This window comes from Bubalus kerabau, chromosome 3, assembly GCF_029407905.1.
Source record: "Bubalus kerabau isolate K-KA32 ecotype Philippines breed swamp buffalo chromosome 3, PCC_UOA_SB_1v2, whole genome shotgun sequence".
NCBI classification, from domain to species: Eukaryota; Metazoa; Chordata; class Mammalia; order Artiodactyla; family Bovidae; genus Bubalus; species Bubalus kerabau.
This window is the reverse complement of record NC_073626.1, coordinates 85,571,723-85,597,788: the sequence shown is the minus strand read 5'-3', so window position 1 is coordinate 85,597,788 and position 26,066 is coordinate 85,571,723. Positions and strand designations below refer to the sequence as shown.

Genomic DNA, 26,066 nt, shown 5'->3' with positions numbered 1-26,066 from the left:
TCCACACAGTCAAAGGCTTTGGTCAATAAAGTCAATAAAGCATAAATAGATGTTTTTCTGGAACTCTCTTGCTTTTTTGATGATCCAACAGATGTTGGCACTTTGATCTCTGTTTCCTCTGCCTTTTCTAAATCCAGATTGAATATCTGGAAATTCATGGTTCATGTACTGTTGAAGCCTGGCTTGGAGAATTTTGAGCATTACTTTACTAGCACGTGAGACGAGTGCAATTGTGTGGTAGTTTGAACATTCTTTGGCATTGCCTTTCTTTGGGATTGGAATGACAACTGATCTCTTCCAAACCCGTGGCCATTGCTGAGTTTTCCAAATTTGCTGGCATATTGAGGGCAGCACTTTCACAGCATCATCTTTTAGGATTTAAAATAGCTCAACTGAAATTCCATTACCTCCACTAGCTTTGTCCATAGTGATGCTTCCTAAGGCCTACTTGACTTCACGTTCCAGAATGTCTGGCTCTAGGTAAGTGATCATACCATCGTGATTATCTGGGTGGTGAAGATTTTTTTGTACAGTTCTTCTGTGTATTCTTGCCACCTCTTCTTAATATCTTCTGTTTCTGTTAAGTCCATACCATTTCTGTCCTTTATTGAACCCATCTTTGCATGAAATGTGCCCTTGGTATCTTTAATATTCTTGAAGAGATCGCTAGTCTTTCCCATTCAGTTGTTTTTCTCTATTTCTTTGCACTGATCACTGAGGAAGGCTTTCTTATCTCTCCTTGCTATTTTTTGGAACTTTGCATTCCAATGGATATATATTTCCTTTTCTCCTTTGCTTTTTGCTTCTCTCCTTTTCACAGCTATTTTTAAGGCCTCCTCAGACTGCCTTATTGCTTTTTTGCATTTCTTTTTCTTGGGGATGGTCATGATCCCTGCATCCTGTACAATGTCACAAACCTCTGCCCATGGTTCATCGGGCACTCTATCAGATCTAATCCCTTGAATCTATTTCTCACTTCCACTGTATAATCATAAGGGATTTGATTTAGGTCATACCTGAATTGTCTGGTGGTTTTCCCTACTTTCTTCAATTTACATCTGAATTTAAGACAATAGGGAATTCATGACCTGAGCCACAGTCAGCTCCTGGTCTTGTTTTATCTGACTGTATAGAGCTTCTCCATCTTTGGCTGCAAAGAATATAATCAATCTGATTTCATTATCTGGTGATGTCCATGTGTAGAGTCTTCTCTCGTGTTGTTGGAAAAGGGTGTTTGCTATGACCAGTGCATTCTCTTGGCAAAACTTTATTAGCCTTTGTCCTGCTTCATTCTGTACTCCAAGGCCCAATTTGCCTGTTACTCCAGTGTTTCTTGACTTCCTACTTTTGCATTCTAGTCCCCTATAATGAAAAGGACATCTTTTGGGGGGTGTCAGTTCGAAAAAGGTCTTGTGAGTCTTCATAGAACCATTCAACTTCAGCTTCTTCAGCATTACTGGTCAGGGCATAGACTTGGATTACTGTGATATTGAATGGTTTGCCTTGGAAACGAACAGAGATCATTCTGTCATTTTCTAGATTGCATCCAAGTATTGCATTTCAGACTCTTTTGTTGACCATGATGCTTACTCCATTTCTTCTGAGAGATTCCTGCCTGCAATAGTAGATATAATGGTCATCTGAGTTAAATTCACCCATTCCAGTCCATTTTAATTCGTTGATTTCTCAAATGTCAATGTTCACTCTTGCCATTTCCTGTTTGACCACTTCCAATTTGCCTTGATTCAGAGACCTAACATTCCAGGTTCCTATGCAATGTTGCTCTTTACAGCATCGGACTTTGCTTCTATCACCAGTTTCATCCACAACTGGGTGTTGTTTTTGCTTTGGCTCTGTCTCTTCTTTCTGGAGCTATTTCTTCACTGATCTCTAGTAGCATATTGGGCACCTACCGACCTGGAGAGTTCATCTTTCAGTGTCCTATATTTTTGCCTTTTCATACTGATCATGGGGTTCTCAAAGCAAGAATACTGAAGTGGTTTGCCATTCCCTTCTCCAGTGGACCACATTTTGTCAGAACTCTCCACCGTGACCCGTCCATCTGGGGCATTAAGAGTATTTTAGTAATAAGTGGGATAGAGTGGTGTTGCCTACAAGGGGGCAGAGTCCTGGTTTTAGGAGTTAGTAAGTGGCTTAAGAACAAATTGATAAGAGACAACAGACCAGATGTTCCATAAAAGTGGAGTGGAGATTTGATCCACTAATATATTTGCAACTTTAGGAGATGGGCAGTAAAGTTTGGGCCCAAATGGCCTGCAGGACTAACTCCTAAAGTGGCAAACATTATCCCTGGAAGCCCAATTGTCCTTGAAGGGATGCCACCAACAGATGGGCTTCTAGCAGGCATTGTGTGCCTGTCACCCACCCTAGAGTGTTCACTGAGAGATGCTGTTGTTGAACATGCTGTAGGAAACATGGAAGATGAAGGCCTGAATATCTAGAGGGATTTGGTATCATACAGTATTTCCCTCCCAAAGACCAGCTATTTTCTGGTTGTCCCTCCAGAAGATTGTAGAGGCAACATCAACAATGTGTCCAGAAAGGGTTCAGAAAAAGAGCATGAAACAGGAGTGAAGGAGACAGGGCAGGACTTTTGAAGGAATGACATCGACCAAGGGCATGACAAACCAATTAAAATCAAATGGGTGCAAGACGACAGACAAGTCAAATTTAACTAAACCTTGATTCTCAGTCTGCAAGCTAAATGACACACCCAGAGGCACCAGGACTGTTCCAAGGCACTATCAAAAAAACAAGGAATGGGTGGTTCCCCAATTATTGGAATGATTCTCCCACTCATTAGCATATTAAATCACACACTCTGTGGACTGTGCTTCTTTCTGAATCTGAACAGATCTACCTCTTACCTATTGCTGTGTCTCTCACTGAATTTTTTGCCATGAGACATCAAGAACCTGAGCTTCATTAGGTCCTGAAACCAGGCACCATGGGTTTTGGCCAGGTTCAAGTCCTAGTCAGATACAACTGAGTGACTAAGCATAGCACAGAGTCCCTGCCACGTGGGTTTGAGCCCCAATCTCAGGTAAACAGTTTCAAACACGACTTTTAGAAATGGAAAGATGATGACCTGCCCAATACTTTGTAAGCAGTGGCATAGATGGAGAGAGGAGCTGAAGGATGGGAGGAAAAAGCAGTGGGGAAAATGCGCTGAGGGATCCCCTTCATAACCTGTTGGAAAATCTGCTAAATGCCTGACCTGTGCTCAGTTTTCATTGGCCTGATCCTTGGCACAAAGAAGATTGGGGACAAAGAACCCTCACCCGCTTGAGTACCCTCAAGTACACTCAACAGCTACTAAGACGCAACAGACAGTGGAACCTTCAGAATACACTGGGGAGTAGCCCCTGCCAGAGTTCCTCAATGGCACCCACTGCCACTCACCTGTTCACAGAGGGTTCGAGGAAACAAGAAACAAGAGATTGTAAAGGAATTAAAATTTTGTTATCCATATGTCCCTCCAGCCATAGGGGTGAGGACTTCCTACCTTAACCAGAGGTCTTCTGGAATCTGAGACTGAGCCTCATGAGCTTTATGCTGAGTTTGTTTTTGATGTCCCACTTTCCAACACACTGGGCTTCCTGTCACTTCCATTACATGGCGTTTTCTTTGCATTCAGCTTCCACTACGTGAGCGCTCACGGAGTTGGGCTTCTGCCGTGCTTGGTCTCCACCTTGTGGGGGCTGAGCCGAGGTTGTTTCAGCCAGGTTAAAATTGAGTCACGGCACCAGATATGTTGGAGGAGTGTATAATTTCCTCAGTTCTGTCTTGCTGTAGCAAAAATTTGAAAGGGCGGACCAGTGTTACAGCTGGGTTACAGTTCAGTTGAAACAGCAGACCAGTGTTACAGCTCAGTTACATTTCAGTTTTGTTTGGCAAACAAAGAAAATACATCCTCAAGGTGTGAGGGCAGGCTGACCCAAAAGAAGAGGTGAGTGGCTCAATTTTGGCCCTTCTTTGTGTGTGTGTGTGTGTGTGTGTGTGTTTTTCTCCTCTCCCTGATCCTGCCCTATGTAAACTGGGTTAGCCAGGAGGGCTGTTGGTTTCACCTGAGGTTCTCAGTCCAGTCCTCAGACCTTCCTTTGTTCCATTTTGGTGGGCTTCTCTCTTCGTTGTCTTTTAGCCACCACCATTTTGGACTCCTTTTTCCTATTCTAACTAACTAAAACAACAGGATACTGCCTCTGCAGTTAATAATAACTACTAACTTGATGGCTGTTTATGTCAATGTGTACAGCATCATCTTGTATTGAAAGTACTTGAGGTTTGCATTCTTTTAACTTGGGATCAAAGCCCGGCTTTGGTGCTCAAGGGAAGTATCAAATTGGGTAGTCCATTGGGTGTGTCTAACTTTCTTCACTAGCAATACGAGCAACAAACTCTCAGTGCTCAGAGAAGATCACAAAAGGTGATAGGTATATATATATATGGTAAGTAATCAGAAAATTTTAGTGTACCATTTTGTATCCTGGGGGAAAATATTCTACTTTAACCCTGTGATCCAAATGCTTCCAAATCCAGGCTTCTAGGGACCCTGATTAATAGGTAGAAAAGAACTTGAACTCCCCCAACCACAAACAACCAGAATTTCTTGTGTGTACTTCATTTTCATGTTCAAAATAAGAATACTTTCAGTAAAGGATCCCAGAGCTGAAAATATTTAAAATCTCTGAATTTAGTAGTCTATACCTACCAGCCAAAATTCAATTATTCTATCAACATTACCACTTATATTACATGCTAGAGATTTGGGATTGCTAATTAATTTAAATGTAAATACTTTTTAAGGAACTATATCTCAAACCATATGTTTCTAAATTTTGGGAAAGTTTAGTTAAGCCATTAACAAAATGCCATGATGTTTAGGAGAAAAGAAATAGCAAGCGGGCACTGGAGATTAGTTTTCTATCACTAACCTGACTTGATTGTATGTGTACAAATTAACATAATTCAATCCTTACGAGTGATACTATACTAATTCATAATGTGAATACCTCACAGTTAACATTAGTGATGGAATAAATTCTACATCCATGCATTTATTCATTCAAAATTACTTATTAGACATTTATTGAAACTGTTGCAGCAGCCATTATAGAAGAAATAATATTTTCTATATAGAAAACTAAAAATACAGAAGAGCATAGATAATATTCTGGTGTACTTCCAGACTTTCTGCTCATTTAACATACTTTCGACATCTTGCATGAACGAAATTGCATGAGTTAATTTTTAAGTAATATAATTTGACTAAAAGATAACATATACTTGGAGGTCCCAGGTGGCTCAGTGGTAATGAATCCACCTACCAATGCAAGAGACGAAAGAGACAAGGGTTTAATCCCTGAGTCGGGAAGATCCCCTGAAGAAGGAAACGACAACTCACTCCAGTATTTTTGCCTGGAAAATTCCATGGACAGAGGAGCTTGGTGGGCTACAGTGCATGGGGTTGCAGAGTTGGTCACAACTGAGCATGCACACACAGACACAATGCATATTTATTATAACAATACTGGGATATACAGAAAAATTAAAATGAAAAAATTAACTCATCCAGAATCCTAATGCATATCATCATTAGCAATTGGTATATCTTCTTAATTTCTCCTAAACAGTTGAGATTACTTTGTATGTTCTGATTTTTAAGTATATTCGCAGCTGATCGGAGGGCTCAGATAGTAAGTTATGACAGAATCAGTGACTGCTGTCTGCCACTGCATAGTCTCTGTCAAATTACAGCACAATGTTGTGTCTCACATCATTTAATCTGTTTCATGTTAGTACTCAGTCATGTCTGACTCTTTGCGACCCCATAGACTGTAGCCTGCCAGACTCCTCTGTCCATGGAATTCTCCAGGAATACTGGAGTCGGTTACCATTCCTTTCTCCAGGGGATCTTTCTGACCCAGGGATGGAACCCAGGTCTCCTGCATTGCACTCAGATTTTTTTTTTTCACTCAGATTCTTTAACATCTGAGCCACAAGGGAATCCCTTAATATGTTAAAATATGCATAAATTAATTACATGCATTAATTAAATGCATACATTTAAAATGGAAATTTTTAAAAATAAAAAAGGTTATTTTCATGTTCTATGCAACCCTCTTGCAAGGTAAAGAGAAAAAAAGATGCTTTTTAAACCAGGTCTCCTAACTTGAAAATTGTGAACATGAACTGAAGTAGAACACCATCATATTACTATTTGGTTAAAAGTCTAATATTGGGTTAAAATTTGTATGTTTTCAACATCTATAATCTTTCTCAACATGTTCATTCCTCAATACTGCATGTTGGGAAAGAGTCTTAACATTTCAAGGGGTGCTCTGGCAAACTTTGATGAGTTCACAAATCACCCGTAGCAGATCTTGTTCAAATGCAGATTCTCACTGAGTAGGTCTGAGCTGGGTCTGAGATCCCTCAATTCTCACAAGCTCCCCCAGGGGATGAAGATGCTGTTAGTTTCTCTCCAGCTCCTACAACTCACCCATGCAGAGGTGAGATGTCCCCTCATCTGCTGATATAGATGGTAGGTTTCTGAGTCTGGAAGCGCACTTTGAAAGAAGAAAGAGTCCACCTACTTTCTTTTAGGTGATTGAGATTGTTCTGTTTCTTGTTTTAAAATTATTTGCAAGCTAGAGATTGGTTTTGTGTTTTGATTTGCATTACTTCCTATGTCTTCATAAGCATGTTCATAGGAAACAAGGAGAGAAAGTATCAGGGACAACTAACTTTTAAGTATTTATATCAGAAGTTAGTTTTAGATCTTTAAAAATAAAAATTAAAAAACAACATAATGTGACATGATTTGTGTCAAGAGCCAGCAGTGAAGAAACTGGAAAGGAGGAACTTCCCCGCAAGTTGTAAGAATAATGACTGTTTCACAGGACAGAAAACTACCTTTTTATTCGTGTTTCTTTCAATGCAAAGTGTTCAAATGATATTAACAGCCTAAACCTGTGGTGCCAACAGGTGAGTGTAGACATATCCTAGGAGAGCCCGTGCCTGGGGCCAGGCACAGATGGCTGTCAGTGATCCTGTTCGGCATTAAAAACCTCCTGCAGCATGAGAAGCAGAGCAGAATATAATTTAGACCACATTGTGAACAAAATCAAGTGGGAGAGAATTTCACTTTTAAATGTTCATTTGCCAAAAACACAAATAAACAAAAACAATCTATCTACATAGATTCCCCCAAGGCAAATGATTACATCTATGCATCAACTGGTTTCAGAGAGAGCTTCGTGAGCCGAGATAATTAAGTACTGTCCTGCCCAGAAGCAGGGGATGAGTAAAATGACCTCTTGATGTCCCAATCCTGTAATTTAGGAAGCGCTACTGACTCCAGCAGAACCACAGAAGTGGTGGTAAAGGGGTTAGCAGGCACTGGTAGCCAAAAGACAACACATTTTAACCCTCTGTTTGACATGCTACAATGTTAGCAGGGAAAAACATTTTTGCTTTCAATAACTAGAAACTTCCAAATTCCCATGGCCCTTTAATCCTAGTGGGAATCATCATTTAATTTCATACAGGCATTAGGACATTCATTCCCCAGGGACTATCAGAACCTTTATGGGTAACTGCACTGTTTGGTAACAAGCCTAGATTTTTTTTTTTAACTTGTAGTTTTTGCAGGAAAGGTACAGAATCAAAGATCTTAAAGATACAGAATTAAAGACCTTGAGGGATCACCTTGCCTTAATGATTCTAGACATATCAATTGAGGTTAATTTTGAATAATTTTCAGTTATACAGAACAGTATGGCTGAGAAATTTTTATTTTGAAAAATACATGTTGTAAAATTAAAAGATGCTCAACATCATTAATCACCAGGGAAATGCAAATTAAAACCACAATGAGATATCATCTCATACCTGTCAGAATGGCTATCATCAAAAAATCCACAAGTAACATAGGTTGGCAAGGATGTGGAGAAAAAGAAACCTTTGCCACGGTTGCTTGGATTGTAAATTGGTGTAGCCATTATGGAGAACAGTATGGAAGAGTCTCAAAAAACTGAAACCAGAATGACCATATGATCCAGCAATCCCATTCCTGGATATATATCTGAAAACAAAAACAAAAACACTATGCTGAAAAGATACATGCACCCCAATGTTCACAGCAGCCTTATTCACAGTTGCCAAGACATGGAAGTATCCACCATGGATGAATGGATAAAGAAGATGTGGTGTGTGTGTATATATACATATATATATATATATATATATATGTGTGTGTGTGTGTGTGTGTGTGTGTGTGTCAAGTGGGTGGAATACTACTGAAATACTACTCAGCCATACAAAGGAATGAAATTTTGCCACTTGCAACAACATAAATGGATGTGGAGGATATATAAGTAAAATATCAGAGAAAGACAAATACTATGTGTTATCACTTATATGTAAAAAAATCTATCTAGTAAATATAACAAGGACATATAAAAAATAACAAAATATTTTAAAATATAACAAAAAAGAAACAGATTCACAGATATAGAAAACAAACTAGTAGTTACCACTGGGGAGAGGGATGAGGGAAAGCACAACATAAGAGTTGAGAATGAAGAGGTACAAATTACTGCATGTAAAACAAGTAAGCTATGAGGATATATTGTAGAACACAGGGAATAAAGCCTGTGTATCTTATAATAACTCGAAATGGAATATAATCTTTTAAAATTGTGAATCACCTGTGTTGCACACCTGATATAATATTGTAGATCAACTATGAGCTTCCCTGGTAGCTCAGTGGTAAAGAACCACCTCCACCCCCTCCTGCCGACACAACTCCGACAAAGCAGGAGACACAAGTTTGATCCCTGGATCAGGAGCCCCCAGGAGAAGGAAATGGCAACTCACTCTAGTATTCTTGCCTAGGAAGTCCCATGGACATAGGAGCCTGGTGGGCTATAGCCCACTGAAATTACAAGAGTCAGATATGACTTAGCAACTAAACAACAGTAACAATATCAACTATACTTCAATTTAAAAAAATGTTAAAGAGGAACACATAAACATGTGGTAAGATTTGATAAATGATACTTTATGTAGACAATAGAATTCCAGAAAATTAGAACACTTAATTCTGAACTCTATTGCTGTCTTTCCAAGATGTAGAGGGAAATTTTGACAAGAGCTTGAATGACTTTGCAAATCTATTACTAACTACTAAAAACAAAACCAAGCAAATAAATCTAAGCTCACCTACTGATGGAGGTTCAGAAGAATTTTCACATTTGAAAGAGGAGAAATAATTTTATGGGACATTATGGGTGCTGTGATTTTTCTCTGTGGTTTAGACCAGGCTGCCAATTTCTAGTTTAGAATCTGTAATACAGAAATGAAGCAGTAACCAGGCTTTCCTGTGATATCCTTTCACAAGCTCCTCAGCTTTTCCTTCACTAGATGATGCTTATGATTTTGTATTTATGGATCAGTTGAATCCTCCTGCCTTTCCCCACTAGACTCTAATTCCATGTTGACAGAGACCTTTTGTTCTTTCCTTCTTGAATTCACAGCACTTCCTAACTTACACATAGTAGACTCTCATTAACTAGTCATAGAGGAAATTTTAAAGAAATTTTGAATTGTTTAATATGAAAATTTTTCTTGAGCTACCAGAAGTTCACTGACACTTTGATAAAGACATTTTTCAGGTAGAGTTCATTTTATTCATGGAAATGGTATATTTAAATATAAATATATTTTCACAGGACTATTAGCTTTATCAGTGGAGCTGATTTCTCATTATCCTAGTATCTTAAACTAAACGAGTAAACTCGTCCCATGTCATGGATAGTGAGTGAGAAGGAGAAAGATTCCCGATTAGCAAAATTAATATCCCAGATAAACAGGGGATGAAAAGCCAGATATGTAATCAGGATCTTAAAATATTCTGTTACCTGTTCAACCACAGAGTGCAACTCCCTCCATTACTGATAGAGTTCATCCATTAGCTCAACAATTATATTAATGGAAGCACTATTTAAATCACATGAATGCTTAATGACTTACTTTAGAATTTACATGTATTTAAGAAGTAAATATGCAGTATATAAATGCATGCAATTAATGAACAGCACCTAAAATTCTTATTTTCTTTTTTCATACTTTGTAACATATAGCATTTTTGCTATAAGAAATAGAAGCAACTTATTGGAAAATATCAACATTTATTTTTTAAACAAAGCACTCAGATACTAAAAAACTGAATACTTCATAAGGAAAATAGGTTGCTTTCCCATAAAATTGCCTCTAATGTTAGCTGAATATTAATAAAATCCATAAACCATTAGTACATTATAGCTGCTTTGTTCTGAATTACATAGACCTTTTATGTTTATTCCTCAGTGAAAATGCATAAAAAAATGAAATCCGCTCTAATTGTACTCTCTGAAGATAGCTGGTAAAATCATTTCTAGCAGCTATAAATCAATTGTAGTATTAAAATGACCTGCCAGGTGCATCTTCTGGGTATCAGACTAATTAAGGGAATGTATTAATTGCAACTATTCATCAACACCACCAACGTTGTTAGGTAACCCTTACAATGAATCTTTTTTACCATATTATCTAGCAATAAAACTGCAGTTTTATAAAATGTGAAGAAAAAAAGAGAAAGAGAAAGCTGGGAGAATGGTTTGTGCTTTTGCTTCCACATTTTGAAAAGGTCTTACACAGTGTTGCAAGACAGCTAGAATAGAATTTTTCTTACACAAAAATCTTTAAATCACTTTTATGCTTGGTTTCTATTATATTTCATTTTGTAAAACACCTTTAATATGTTCTAATAAGTCAATTCTTATTAGTCATATTTTAATACATATGTGCATAAATATATGTATATACACATAAACACATGTATCCACAAAATAGCATTGCATGATTATGTGTGTGTGCATGTATGTTATACATATATAAACACACGTATATATACTTCCCCAAATGGAAGTCAATTAAGCTGTAATGGTAATTAGTACCAAAAAATGTCAGGAAAATGTACTTTGATCTTAAGTAGTAAACTGAGTAGGCTTTTGAAATTAATTTCAAATGACTGCCATATCAATTTTACATTTTCCATTCCTCAAAGGAAAAGTGTAAAATCTAAGAAATTGTTACAAGATAAGAAGTGATTCTTTGCTTTTTCTTAATGAGCCAAATTCTTAGACAGCATTAAGTGTTCCACTTGTTCTAAGACCTACATTAATTCACTTTGTCATTATGGTAACATTTTTCAGATTGACTCTGTTTAGTAATGTAAATAATACAAATGACAAATTCCAAATGGATGAGACTGCTATTTTCCATTCTTTGGTTGTAAATCCCCTGGGGACTCTGAATTGACCATGAATATCTGAAAAACCAGTTCTAGAAGCTGATTCCAAGCTTCTGAAAATGTGACTCCTTTCAGATCAAATCTTTGCAACCTGCTACCTTTTTGGAGTTTATGTGCGAGAAATCTGTCCCATGTTTACAGTGTTCTGAATCCATGAATTCAGACTAGATAGGTTCTGGGATAATGTATTGTTCAAGCTGGTTTTAGGAAAGGCAGAGGAACCAGAGATCAAATTGCCAACATTCGCCGGATCATTGATAAAGCAAGAGAGTTCCAGAAAAACATCTATTTCTGCTTTATTGACTATGCCAAAGCCTTTGACTGTGTGCATCACAATAAACTGTGGAAAATTCTGAAAGAGATGGGAATACCAGACCACCTGACCTGCCTCTTGAGAAACCTATATGCAGGTCAGGAAGCAACAGTCAGAACTGGACATGGAGCAACAGACTGGTTCCAGATAGGAACAGGAGTACATCAAGGCTATATATTGTCCCCTGCTTATTTAACTTATATGCAGAGTACATCATGAGAAACGCGGGGCTGGAAAAAGCACAAGCTGGAATCAAGATTGCTGGGAGAAATATCAATAACCTCAGATATGCAGATGATACCACCCTTATGGCAGAAAGTGAAGAGGAACTAAAAAGCTGCTTGATGAAAGTGAAAGAGGAGAGTGAAAAACTTGACCTAAAGCTAAACATTCAGAAAACTAAGATTATGGCATCTGGTCCCATCACTTCATGGGAAATAGATGGGGAAACAGTGGAAACAGTGTCAGAGTTTATTTTGGGGGGGCTCCAAAATCACTGCAGATGGTGATTGCAGCCATGAAATTAAAAGACGCTTACTCCTTGAAAGGAAAGTTATGACCAACCTAGATGGCATATTCAAAAGCAGAGACATTACTTTGCCAACAAAGGTTCGTCTAGTCAAGGCTATGGTTTTTCCTGTGGTCATGTATGGATGTGAGAGTTGGACAGTGAAGAAAGCTGAGCGCTGAATAATTGATGCTTTTGAACTGTGGTGTTGGAGAAGACTCTTGAGAGTCCCTTGGACTGCAAGGAGATCCAACCAGTCCATTCTAAAAGAGATCAGTCCTGGGTGTTCTTTGGAAGGAATGATGCTGAAGCTGAAACTCCAATACTTTGGCCACCTCATGCGAAGAGCTGACTCATTGGAAAAGACTCTGATGTTGGGAGTGATTGGAGGTAGGAGGAGAAGGGGACGACAGAGGATGAGATGGCTGGATGGCATCACCGACTCGATGGACATGAGTTTGGGTGAACTCCGGGAGTTGGTGAGGGACAGGGAGGCCTGGCAAGCTGCAATTCATGGGGTCGCAAAGAGTCGGACACGACTGAGTGACTTCTGATCCCTCTAGGAGACTAAGTCACTGGAATCTCTAGTTCCACAGGGCAATGCTCTCAACAGTACTAGAAGGAGTAGTCACTATTGTCAGGTGCTTCAGTACAAGTTGCATATTGGTATGCAGCCTTGCTCAAGCAGGGGCTTCCCAAGTAGTTGCTATTAATAAAGAATCTGCCTGCCAGTGCAGGAGATATAAGCGATGTGGGTTTGATCCCTGGGTAGGGAAGATCTCCTGGAGTAGGGCATGGCAACACATTCCAATATTCTTGCCCGTAGAATCCCATGGACAGAGAGGCCTGGTGGTTACAGTCCATAGGGCAGAAAAGAGTTGGATACAACTAAAGAGACTTAGCACACACTTGACCAAATAGCCTCAGGTAATGTTGTCCTATAAGGCTTGTGCTGGGCCAAAGGAATTCCCCTCCTCTCTTATGGTTCAAATTTTATGATGGGAGAGAAATGTGTTTACTTAACACACTTGACCTAAATCTAAGAAGGATCTGCCAGTTCCCCCTGCAAGGAGCACACTGGAGGTAAGAAATTGACAGGCACTATTTAGAACTTCATTTGGCTGAGTCAACTCAACTCCTCTGTGGAAAGGCAGTCAATAGCCCCATATCAGGGATTAGGGATGTAAATTCACTCTTGTTCTCCATCTTCCAAAGAGCTAGATAGAAGAGAAAGGGGAAAAGGACAAAGTCTAAAGGGGCAGACAAAGGCCCCCATATAAAGGCAACAGGAGCAAGGCCTCAGGCTAGCATGCCCAACAAACACAGCTGGGCCTCCATACCCATAGGTTTCACATCCATGGGCATAACTATGGATAGAAAAAAAGTTTTTTTAATTCCAGAAAGTTCCAAAAGGCAAAACTTAAATATGCCCCACACTGGCACCTATTTATATAACATTTACATTGTATTAAGTGAAAAGTGAAGTCACTCAGTCATGTCCAACTCTTTGCAACACCATGGACTGTAGCCTACCAGGTTCCTCCCATGGGATTTTCCAGGCAAGAATACTGGAGTGGGTTGCCATTTCCTTCTCCAAGAGATCTTCCCTACCCAGAGATTGAACCTGGGTCTCGTGCATTGTAAGCAGATGCTTTACCATCTGAGCCGCCAGGGAAGTCATTGCATTGGGTATTAGTAATTTAGACATAATTTAAAGAGACTCTTGATGAGGGTGAAAGAAGAGAGTGAAAAAGCTGGCTTAAAACTCAACATTCATAAAACTAAGATCATGGCACCCAGTCCCATCACTTCATGGCAAATAGAATGGGGAAAAGTGGAAGCAGTAACAGATTTTCTATTCTTGAACTCTAAAATCACTGCAAACAGTGACTGCAACCATAAAATTAGAAGACGCTTGCCCTTGGAAGAAAGGCTATGACCAAATTAAACAGCATATTAAAAGCAAAGATATCACTTTGCTGACAAAGGTCTGTCTCCTCAGAGCTATGATATTTCCAGTAGTCATGCATGGATGTGAGTTGGACCATAAAGAAGGCTGAGCACCGAAGAATTGATGCCATTGAAATGTGGTGTTGGAGAAGACTCTTGTGAGTCCCTTGGACAGCAAGGAGATCAAACCAGTCAACCTTAAAGGAAATCAACCCTAAATAGTCATTGGAAAGACTGATTGAAACCTAAGCTCCAATACTTTAGCCACCTGATGCAAAGAGGAGACTCATTGGAAAAGACCCTGATGCTGCGAAAGATTGAGAGCAGGGGAAGAAGGGGGCAATAGAGGATGAGATGGTTGGATGGCATCAGTGACTCAATGGACATGAGTTTGAACAAGCTCCAGGAGATGGTGAAGGACAGGGAAGCCTGGCATGCTGCAGTCTATGGGGTAGCAAAGGGTTGGACATGGCTGAGCGACTGAACAACAACAACAACATCCATAAACAGGGCTAGTTCACTTGTTAATACTAATCAAGGACAGTAGAAAGGAATAATCCCAAAGTCACTTTGGGTCCTGAAATAAGTATGATTGAATATTTCCTTTTTGATACAGTGACTGTTTTTATTTTTATTTCTGTACTCTTAACAAACTCAAAAAGGAAATAAAATCAGTTTTATCATCTCTCATATTTATCCATTGCAGTGATTTGTGGATACTGGAAACAAAATAAGCTTAATTAATAAGATTTGTGGATACTGGAAACAAAATAAGCTTGTAGGCTGTTAAATTTTGCCAGTCAGTTCTATTGGCTGATATCTTCTTGAAATTCTCTCCATGCTGGGAATAATTAACTCCCACTCAAGCTGATATTTTGTATGGCTCTTCATCTTTCTGTGTATATATCAAAGGCGTGATTATCTCTGACAACATTCAAGCTTGTAAATATAATATCAGATTTTCCATGTCTCTTATTTTAACTTTGACACAGAGTCCCTCACCCATTAATTATTTAAAATACATCCATTGTTGGGCCCTATCCTTTACCTAAATGATGCAAAACAGCATTTTTCATATATTTCTGTATCCCCAGTCTCCACTCCATCCTATAGATAAAGGAATTTCTTTAGCGTGAATTTTGACCATGTTAGTTCACTTCTCTGGTCAGCTCTTGGGCCACACATCTGAAATTCAAACTACAATTTCAAAAGTACTATTTTGAGCATCATCCTTTAGTAAAACTTTCTCAGTCTTCTCAAGAAAACTAGCTTCTTCTTGCTCATTGCTACCACCGTATAAGTACACAGCTCTATTTTCCAACACTTTCCATTCTCTTTTCTACTCTGAAGAGTAGAGGTTCATTACTTGCAGAAATCAGTTTTATATAACTCACACATCAAACAGCTACTATTTTGTTTGGCATAGAGTGGTACTCATTAACTGTTTATTGAATTCAGTTCAGTTCAGTTCAGTTCATTCGCTCTGTTGTGTCTGACTCTTTGTGACCCCATGGACTGCAGCACACCAGGCTTCCCTGTTCATCACTAGTTCCTGGAGCTTGCTCAAACTCATGTCCATCGAGTCAGTGAGGCCATCCAACCATCTCAACCTCTGGAGTCCCCTTCTCCTCCTGCCTTCAGTCTCTCCCAACATCAGGGTCTTTTCCAGTAAATCAGTTCTTCACATCAGGTGGCCAAAGTATTGGAGTTTCAGCTTCAACATCATCCTTCTAATGAATATTCAGGATTTATTTTCTTTAGGATTGACTGGTTGGATTTCTTGCTGTCCAAGGGACTCTCAAGAGTCTCCTACAACACTACAGTTCAAAAGCATCAATTCTTTGGCATTCAGCCTTCTTTACAGTCTGACTCTCACATCCATACATGAGTACTGGAAAAACCATAACTTTGACTAGATGGACCTTCATTGGCAAAGTAATATACTGTTTTTTAATATACTGTCTAGGTTGGTCATAGCTTTTCTTCCAAGGAGCAAGTGTCTTTTAATTTCATGGCTGCAGTCACCATCTGCCATGATTTTGGAGCCCCCAAAAATAAAGTTTCTCACTGTTTCCATTGTTTCCCCATCTATTTGCCATGCACTGATGGGATCAGATACCATGCATGATCTTAGTTTTTTGAGTGTTAAGTTTTAAGCCAACTTTTTCACTCTCCTCCTGAATTTCAAGAGGCTCTTTAGTTCTTCTTTGTTTTCTGCATAAGGATGGTGTCATCTCCATATCTGAGGTTATTGATAAATAAATGAATGAAAACTACTAACTGCCATTATTGCCACTGCCATCACACATATGCCCCTCCTCTCAACCCTAGCCAGTGAGTCTTGATTAAAAGATCCTCTATAAAACTAAATTAAAATTATCTCACCTCCAAGTTATGGCACATACATCTCCTCTAAACTTCAATGACCTTTCCTCTTCTCTGTCAAGTCAGACCCTTTCAGAGTGCTGATCAATATAAACTTTATCCCTTTAAGAAGACTTATTACCACAACTCTACATATCACATTACAAACTGGTTGAAGAGGATAATGATGATGATGATGATGATGATGAATGGCAGTAACTAGAAGCCTATTATATTAATTTCTGCATATCAATTATCCCTTTTATTTACAATAGTTTTGAAATGTATGGAATGAATACAACATTATTCACATTTTACAGATCAATAACTGAAGCTGAAAACAAAATAACCTGTTAGTTCCAACTTTTTGTCATTGACTAGGCCACAGTCTTGTATTAAAGAGTGAACAAGGTCTTTGGAGTCTGGGAGATCTTCTTCTGAATTCTACTATGATCATTTATGGCTTAAAAAATACTCATGGAGCCAGTCTGACCTTCAGTTTGAAAATTTACAAGAGAATAAGAAGCCCAAGATCCTTTTCCTTGCTCAGTTGCATCCGACTCTTTGTAGCCCCATAGATGTAACCTGCCAGGCTCCTCTGTCCATGGGATTTCCCAGGCAAGAATATTGGAGTGAGGATGCCATTTCCTACTCCAGGGGATCTTCCCAACCTAGAGATCGAACCCAAGTCTCTTGCATCTCCTGCATTGGAAGACAAAATTTTTATCCCCAGCACCACTTAGGAAGTCTTCCTTTTCCCTCTTCCCAGTCATATTGTATTCAATGCATGCAGCCATCAATAAATAGCACTAATGATGGTGATGTTTGGAAAAGTTGATGTCTTCTGCTCTCTACATGCATAACACAAAGGAAGAGAGAGGGTTTTGTGTTCCTCATCACCCAAAAATATTTATCGAGGTCTCCCATATTTTAGCAGTATTCTGGACATGCATTTTAAAAGTTAATGAACTGTCTCTTTTGTATAGAACAGTCTTATGGACTCTGTGGGAGAGGGAGAGGGTGGGAAGATTTGGGAGAATGGCATTGAAACATGTAAAATATCATGTATGAAATGAGTTGCCAGTCCAGGTACAATGCAGGATACTGGATGCTTGGGGCTGGTGCACTGGGACGACCCAGAGGGATGGTATGGGGAGGGAGGAGGGAGGAGGGTTCAGGATGGGGAACACATGTATACCTGTGGTGGATTCATTTTGATATTTGGCAAAACTAATACAATTATGTAAAGTTTAAAAATAAAATAAAATTTAAAAAAATAAAATGAAAAACAATTAAAAAGTAAAAAAAAAAGGTTAATAAACTGTTGGAATTTCTGGCTAATCATGCAACAACTGTTTATATGAGTAGAACTACTACTACTAAAGAAAATAATAAGCTAAAAAAGTGTAACTATACTATATTGCAAGTTGAAAAACTTTCCTGCTAGAAAAATGAGAAAAAAATAGTTTAGGAGTCATAACATTATTTCCATTTCATGTGGGGAGGCTTTACCAGAATAACAGCATTTAAAAGAGTTTTCTAATGGAACTTTTTAGTGCATACCTAGATGATCATTTCTTATCTTTAAAATCACAAGGGGAGATTTGACAACCTCAATTTCTTAATGTAGCTGTTTGAAACACTCCTTTGTGACACTCATATCTTTATGCTTAGTTAAAGTCTTCTGTAGCCTGAAAATAGGAACCAAATGTCTCCTGTCAAGAAAGAGCCTTAGCACATAGTAATATAACCAAATGTTATAATTTATCCTTTGACTGCCCTGAAATTTTCCTGTCAGGGTACTATTTCTAACTGGTCTAGTCACATTCCTTGGGTTTTGTTTCTGACACAATCAAAAGGGGCTCCTGGAAATTATTGATCAGCCATGGCCCTGCCGTGAGAGTCTGAATGCCATTCAATAACATGGCTTGCCAAGAAAGCGCTATGTGCTGCAAGTTGTCATGAAATTCCCATCATGCTGGTTTCCTTTAGGTTCATTGATGCCTCAAAAAGAAGCCTGAAAAGCAGAGAGGCGACTGATGTCGATGGCAAGAGAAGGAATTGCAGGTGGGATTTAAAGGTAACATCAAGAAAACATTTGTTAAAAAAAACATAAAACTCTATCGGGTGCTTGTAGGTACCGTCTCTAGCACTGCCATTTTGACGGCACCCGTTCTCTGCAGTCCTTTATTCTGCGTTCTCCTCAAAGGGCTACTGAGCCAGAAGCAATAACACAACAGGGAGTACTTATGTCAGTCCCCGCGCACATTTCTGTGAACTGAAATATGAGGTGTGGCTAAGTAGACCCCACTGGTGCCGGGGTCTACATATTTTATCTGTGCTCTCACTCCCTAGAATTGCTCTCCTATTACTGCCCTGATCGTAGCTAAAAACAATAAATGAAAATATGCTGAAAGATGACAGTCTAAAGGCATAATGGAAATTACAAGCACATAAAGTAGCACTGAGGAGCCTGGGTAGCCATTTGACTAGGAGTACAGATGTCCTGTCCCAGTGCAGCAGAGAAGCCCGCATCTCCCCCTCTCTGTGGTTACAGAATATACATAAATAAACTCTCAGCTCACTGAAACTCTGAAACCTTGAAAACCAGTTTTCCTGGTAGCAACTCTGTGGCCCCTCTTTACCTTGTACCCCTAAAATTATGGGACACCACTGTCCAGCGCAAATAGAAGTCACAACAAGCTGAAGGTGCTGCCTAAGCTCGCATGACAAAAATAGTTAAACGTCCCTTGTGTCAAAGCAGTTCCACCAAATCATATTGGTGGCACTGGGACGGTCAAATTCTGTCCTGCATCTGAATAGATTGTAGGTGAATTACTTCTGAGAATGTTCATGAAAGCTTGGTGAAACAGTGACTATTAATATAATATTCTTAAGAAGAAATAGCTATATTCTAAAGTGTAAGGATTGATAGTCTGTGAAGAAAATTATTCCCTAGTCAATATGTCTGGAAAGTTTTGGTTTTTTTTTTACCACATCCTGGAAATATACAGTATTAAAGTACTTTTCTTATTTTTTTTTTATTTTATTGGAGTATAGTTGATTTACAAAGCTGTATTAGTTTCAGCTGTACAGCAAAGTGAATCAGTTATACATATGCATATATCCATGCATATATCCATATATCCAGTTATACATATGCATAAATCTTTTTTAGATTCTCTTCCCATATAGGTCATTACAGAGTATAGAGTTCCCTGTGCTCTACAGCAAGTATTTACTAGTTATATATTTTTTATACAGTAGTATGTATTTGTCAATCCCAATCTCCCAATTTATCTCTTCCCCGCTTTTCCCCTCCCCACTCCCTGTAACCATAAGTTTGTTTTTTACCCTCTTGACTCTATTTCTGTTTTGTAAATAAGTTCATTGAAATATCTTTCTCATGTAATATAATGTTCCATGAAACATAGTGGAAATCATTGTCTTATTCATCTGCTGCTGCTGCTGCTGAGTCACTTCAGCCGTGTCCGACTCTGTGCGACCCCATAGATGGCAGCCCACCAGGCTCCCCCGTCCCTGGGATTCTCCAGGCAAAAACACTGGAGTGGGTTGCCATTTCCTTCTCCAATGCATGAAAGTGAAAAGTGAAAGTGAAGTCGCTCAGTCGTGCCTGACCCTCAGCGACCCCATGGACTGCAGCCTTCCAGGCTCCTCCATCCATGAGATTTTCCAGGCAAGAGTACTGGAGTGGGGTGCCATTGCCTTCTCTGTCTTATTCATCTAAGAGAGTAGAAAGTTTCATGCCTCTCTTTTTAAATTTGAATTTCACCTACTTCGTTTTCATCATCTAAAGGAAATGCTAAGGCCAATCAAACTCAGGTGTGCCAATATTGAGACCCATTGTGTTCAAGGAAGGCATTAGAGTTTCTATATAGTGCTGCCCTTGGAGTTGATTATCTAGACACTAATTTAAAGATCCCTTAGAGCTTGAAAAATTAAGTCCTTATGCTGGAGAAGAAGACAAATCCACCTCCCACTACTGTTGCTTTTATTATGAGACTTATGTACACTTTCGATGGTGAGAAAATTTTTAATTTACCTCCACTGAAAAAGGAAGCATGTGGTTAACACTACTATGCAAATTTATACCCTCAAATTCTGCCCAAACTTCACCAATGATGGTACCTCTGCTTGGAATATCTAAAGTGAAAGCAATCAAAACTCCAGCCAACTGCTTTGATGTAGGAGAGACGTTCAGTCTTACCTGGTAAGTCATCGAATCACTGCAGTTACTTTTCAGTGTATTGCTCTCTGGCTTCCCAGATTCAAACTTTCTTAGTTCCTTTTAACATCAACTGGTGAATTTAAAAACGCCTTGAGAGTTTAGTTTCTATCCTGAAACTAAACAAGAAACCCTTCACTCTTTAACTCTCTTGTACTTTTTTTTTTTTTTAACCTTCCTCTTGTCCTCTATCTCTGACTTATCCCTTTCACCTTCTCTCCATTTGCCTCATTCTCTTGATCCATCAGACACAGCCCAGCTGTCTGATAGCTATACCTTAAAGTAATTTTGGACAGAAGCAAAAAGCCCCAGAATCCTTAGTAATCCGCTTCAGATCCAGCTACTGAGTGTTGGTTAGGCTCCTGAACAGCCAACAGTCTTTTCAGGCAACTACCTTGAAAATTGAAAACCTGTTAGAGTATCGGTAAAATAATGTGAGCCCTGAGACAAAATCATACAAATAGAAAAGAAAATGTCCTTTCAGTGTTAAGGCACTGCTGAAACAATCGAAAGGAAGACAGGCTCCAGGTGATCTCTATTGATGAACCTCAAAGTGGCTGGTGCTTAGAAGCAGGCTGGTTATTTTGCCTGCATTTCAGGTGTTATTAGGCCTCTGCCCTAAAGGCCCGGATGCTTACTCTAGTGCACGCAGCTTCCTGTCAGGGCGAGAATAGCAAACCTGAGATGATGCATGTTTGAGAGTTATTCATAGGGTGGGCAATATGTGCACAGAGGATCACCGCCCATCAATGCCCGATACTTTGTTGAAGTAAAAGATAACTGTCAATGTAACCGCTGCAGCTGCTTCTGTCTTTTGCTTTCTGTCCCCAACCTCCACAAATGTGCTCCCCGTCTTCCCTGGGGAAAGACCACATGCTCTCTCCCCTTCTCTCCTTGGACTCATTGCTCTCTGAACTATTCCTTCCCTGCCACTCTCAACCTTTTACTCTCTTCCTTTCTGAATAAATTGTGTTTAACAAAAATATTTGACATGGATCTACAAATTTAGAGAAATTTCTGCTGAGCCAAATTTAGAAAAAACTCTTTTCTCTTTGTTGAGATCACCTGTGAAATTATCCCGTGATTCAATATTTTCAGCTTTGCCTAATGCACAGGGTATTTTTAATCATTTTAAAAATGATTTTATTTTTGAGTGCTAGACTGCCACTATTAAAGGTTTCTAGTGTGCTGAATGCAACGCATTTCCAAGAAATTCAAGTCACATCGCCCATTGCCTCCTCATAATATATTCCTCTCTCTCTGTCTCATCCTGTCTCTATTTCTCACTTCCCCCTCCCTATGACCCGCTTGCTTTGCCTTTTATTTCTCAAACTTCCTCCCCCTCCACTTTTTCTCTTCTAGTCTTCCCCAACTAAAACGGATTTTTTCATCTAGCCGTTTCTAGTCAGGCTGCTCCCCTCCTAACAAAGCATGCCATCTTTCTTTCCCCATTTCCACTCTCTTCTTCACCCTGACTCATCCCCTGGTCCCAGGACAACTGAGCTCTGCAAGATTGGGACAAGGATCAGAAGCAGGAAATTTAACAATGGCAGAGCTGTGACAAGTTAATTCAACTCCTGCTGTTAAATTAACCAGCGTTCCAGCCGAGTTAACGCGTCACCCAGTTTCAAAAGGTTAAGCTCCAAGCTTAATCTTATTCATCATTATGAACTCTTCAAATTGGCTGAAATATTTAAAATTCAGTGAAATGAAAGGACCTCAGAAAACATTTAAGAACCAACTACCCGGTCTTCAAAAGAATGGAGAAATAATCTACAAAGATTAGGAAAAGAAGACTTCAGAATGGGTGAATGGAGACACTAGAGAACCAGGTTAGAGTGAATAATAAAAGGACATGGAGGACAAGGACATCTTATCTTCCCACCATCATAAAGAGATTCAGGCGTTAGGAAGAAATTTAATGGAGCACCCTGAAAATGCTTGTCCTATCTCATCATAAGCAACAGACCAAAACTGAATGCTAATGAAAAGGGCACGCACAGTAATACCTCCTGAGCTCTCAGTGTCTCTGGGCTTCGGACACAGATGGGAGGTGGGCCACGGTGTGCCCCCCACTTATGACTGACTGGGAGGCAGAATACAACCCCCTGAGTGCTCTCTACTCAGGCTTCTGTGACAGCAGAGAGCCCATATGAATTTTGAGAGAGTAACCGAGCAGTAGGAAAGAACACTGCAGGTGCTGAAGCTAGCATTCCTTACTTAGCAAAATGGTTAGTATACAGTAGGGCTTAATAAAGGTTAACTTCATCATTATTAATATTACTGTTATTGTATATTTTCAACTACAAACCTCTGTGGAGTTTTGAACAGTATAAACATAGAGATGGAGGGAAATGATATTTTATAGGCACCCCTTTTCCTTTCTTAATTGCTCACCCTGAGTTGAAATGTCTGAACTTGTTTACAAGGTTATTTCTTGTGCACATGAGCTCCTGCTACTAACCCAGCAATATGGTGCTTTTCACATAAATAGCCACATTTTGCCCAAGTTGGTCCTCATGCTTCATTTTCCTCCCTGCTCCTGTTTGCCACTCATATAGGCTGTCACGCGTTCCTTCATGCTCCACCTCTTCTCAGAAACTTTTTGTATTAGGGTTGTGCAAGCATGCGTGCTAAGTCGCTTCAGTTGGGTCCGACTCTTTGCAACCCCATGGACTGTAGCCCACCAGGCTCCTCTGTCCATGGGATTCTCCAGACAAGAATACTGAAGTGGGTTGCCATGCCCTCCTCCAGGGGATCTCCCCAACCCAGGATTGAACCTGCATCTCTTGCTTCTCCGGCATTGGCAGGCAAGTTCTTTATCACTGAGCCACCAGGGAAGCCTGCTGTATTAGGGTTATCCATCCTTAATTTGCCAACAATCATATTTTAGCTTCTTGTAAGAGGTAGTCTTAGAATATAATGATATTACTTTGTTGATTGTTTATTTGGTCTGTTTGTATATTTTATCACATCATAGGTATCTAGAGGGCAAAAAAACAAGTCTGTTTTTATTAATAATACACTCTTTGTATGGCTGATACAATATTGTCCATATCTTGAGTTCCTAATAAATAATAAGGCTATAAGCATCTGTATACTTTCCATCCAATTTTGTGCTATATTTAACATTCTCTCAATTTCTCTTTCTTTCTCCCTCTCTCACACATACGCACGAGATTGTCCTTTTCGATTAGTATGCTGTTTTTAATGTTTCTTTATTCTAAGTACACAGGTAAAAACTTCAATATAAGGGATATATGTTAAACTGTAGTGAAGATGGGGAGCATCTTGCCTTTAACATTTTAGCATATACACCTCTAATATCTCACCATTAATAAGACACCAAATGTGACATTATATTTTCCAGTAATTGCAGTAACGAACAGAATGAACTCTGTTAGTTTCCAAGGCAAACCATTCACTATCATAGTAATCCAAGTCTATGCCCCAACCAGTAATGCCAAGGAAGCTGTAGTTGAACAGTGCTATGAAGACCTATAAGACCTTCTAGAACTAACATCAAAAACAGATGTCCTTTTCATGATAGGGGACTAGAATACAAAAGTAGGAAGTCAGGAGATAACTGGAGTAACAGGAAAATTTGGCCTTGGAGTACAAAATGAAGTTGGACAAAGGCTAACAGAGTTTTGCCAAGAGAACGCACTGGCCATAGCAAACATCCTCTTCCAACAACACAAGCAACAACTCTACATGTGGACATAATCAGATGGTTAGTACTGAAATTAGACTGTTTATATTCTTTGCAGGCAAGATAGAGATGCTCTGTACAGTCAAAACAAGACCAGGAACTGACTGTGACTCAGATCATGAACCCCTCATTGCAAAATTCAGACTTAAATTGAAGAAAATAGGGGAAATCACTAGGCCATTAAGGTATGACCTAAATCAAATCTCTTATCTATTATATAGTGGAAGTGAAAAATAGATTCAAGGGATTAGATCTGATAGAGAGAATCCCTGCAGAACTATGGATGGAGGTTCATAACATTGTACAGGGGCAGTGATAAAAACCATCCCCAATAAAAAATTCTCAAAAAGGCAGAATGGCTGTCTGATGAGGTCTTACAAATAGCTGAGAAAAGAAGAGAAGCTAAAGAAAAAGGAGAAAAGGAAAAATATATCTATCTTAATGCAGAGTTCCGAAGAATAGCAAGGAGAGTTAAGGAAGCCTTCCTAAGTGAACAATGTGAAGAAATAGAAGAAAACAATAGAATGGGAAAGACTAGAGATCCCTTTAAGAAAATTAGAGATACCAAGGGAACATTTCATGCAAAGATGGGCACAATAAAGGACAGAAATGGTATGACCTAAGAGAAGCTGAGGATATTTAGAAGAGGTGGCAAGAATACACAGAAGAACTGTACAAAAAAAGATCTTCATGACCTAGATAATCACAAAGGTGTGATCACTCACTTAGAGCCAGACATCCTGGAATGCAAAGTCAAGCGGGCCTTTGGAAGCATCACTATGAACAAAGCTCATGGAGGTGATGGAATTCCAGCTGAGCTATTTCAAATCCTAAAAGATGATGCTATGAAAGTGCCTCACTCAATATGCCAGCAAATATGGAAAACTCAGCAGTGGTCACAGGACTGGAAAAGGTCAGTTGTCATTCCAATCCCAAAGAAAGGCAATGCCAAAGAATGTTCAAACTACCACACTGCTGCTGCTGCTGCTAAGTCGCTTCAGTCGTGTGCAACTCTGTGTGACCCCATAGACAGAAGCCCACCAGGCTCTCCCATCCCTGGGATTCTCCAGGCAAGAACACTGGAGTGGGTTGCCATTTCCTTTTCCAATGCATGAAAGTGAAAAGTGAAAGTGAATTCGCTCAGTCGTGTCTGACCCTCAGTGACCCCATGGACTGCAGCCTTCCAGGCTCCTCCATCCATGGGATTTTCCAGGCAAGAGAACTGGAGTGGGGTGCCATTGCCTTCTCTAAACTACCACACAGTTGCACTCATCTCACATGCTATCAAAGTAACACTCAAGATTCTCCAAGCCAGGCTTCAACAGTACATGAACCAAAAATTTCCACATATTCAAGCTGGATTTAGAAAAGGCAAGGAACCAGAGATCAAATTGCCAACATCCATTGGATCATAGAAAAAGCAAGAGAATTCCAGAAAAACATGTACTTCTGCTTCATTGACTACACAAGAGCCTTTGACCATGTGGATCACAACAAATTGTGGAAAATTCTTAAAGAGATGGGAATGCCAGACCACCTTACCTGCCTCCTGCAAAACCTGTATGCAGGTCAAGAAGCAACAGTTAGAACCAGATG

The 26,066-nt window shown here is 39.4% G+C and overlaps 1 long non-coding RNA gene across 1 annotated transcript; it reads right to left on the bottom strand.

Moving 5' to 3' along the window:
- Positions 1–954: 954 nt before the first annotated feature.
- Positions 955–21,246, bottom strand: LOC129647707 (uncharacterized). Its single transcript, XR_008712451.1, has 4 exons — positions 20,741–21,246; positions 7,915–8,107; positions 3,527–3,810; positions 955–1,615 (listed from the first exon to the last, which is right to left on the bottom strand). It is a non-coding gene; the product is annotated as an uncharacterized LOC129647707 (long non-coding RNA).
- Between the last annotated feature and the right edge of the window lie 4,820 nt (positions 21,247–26,066).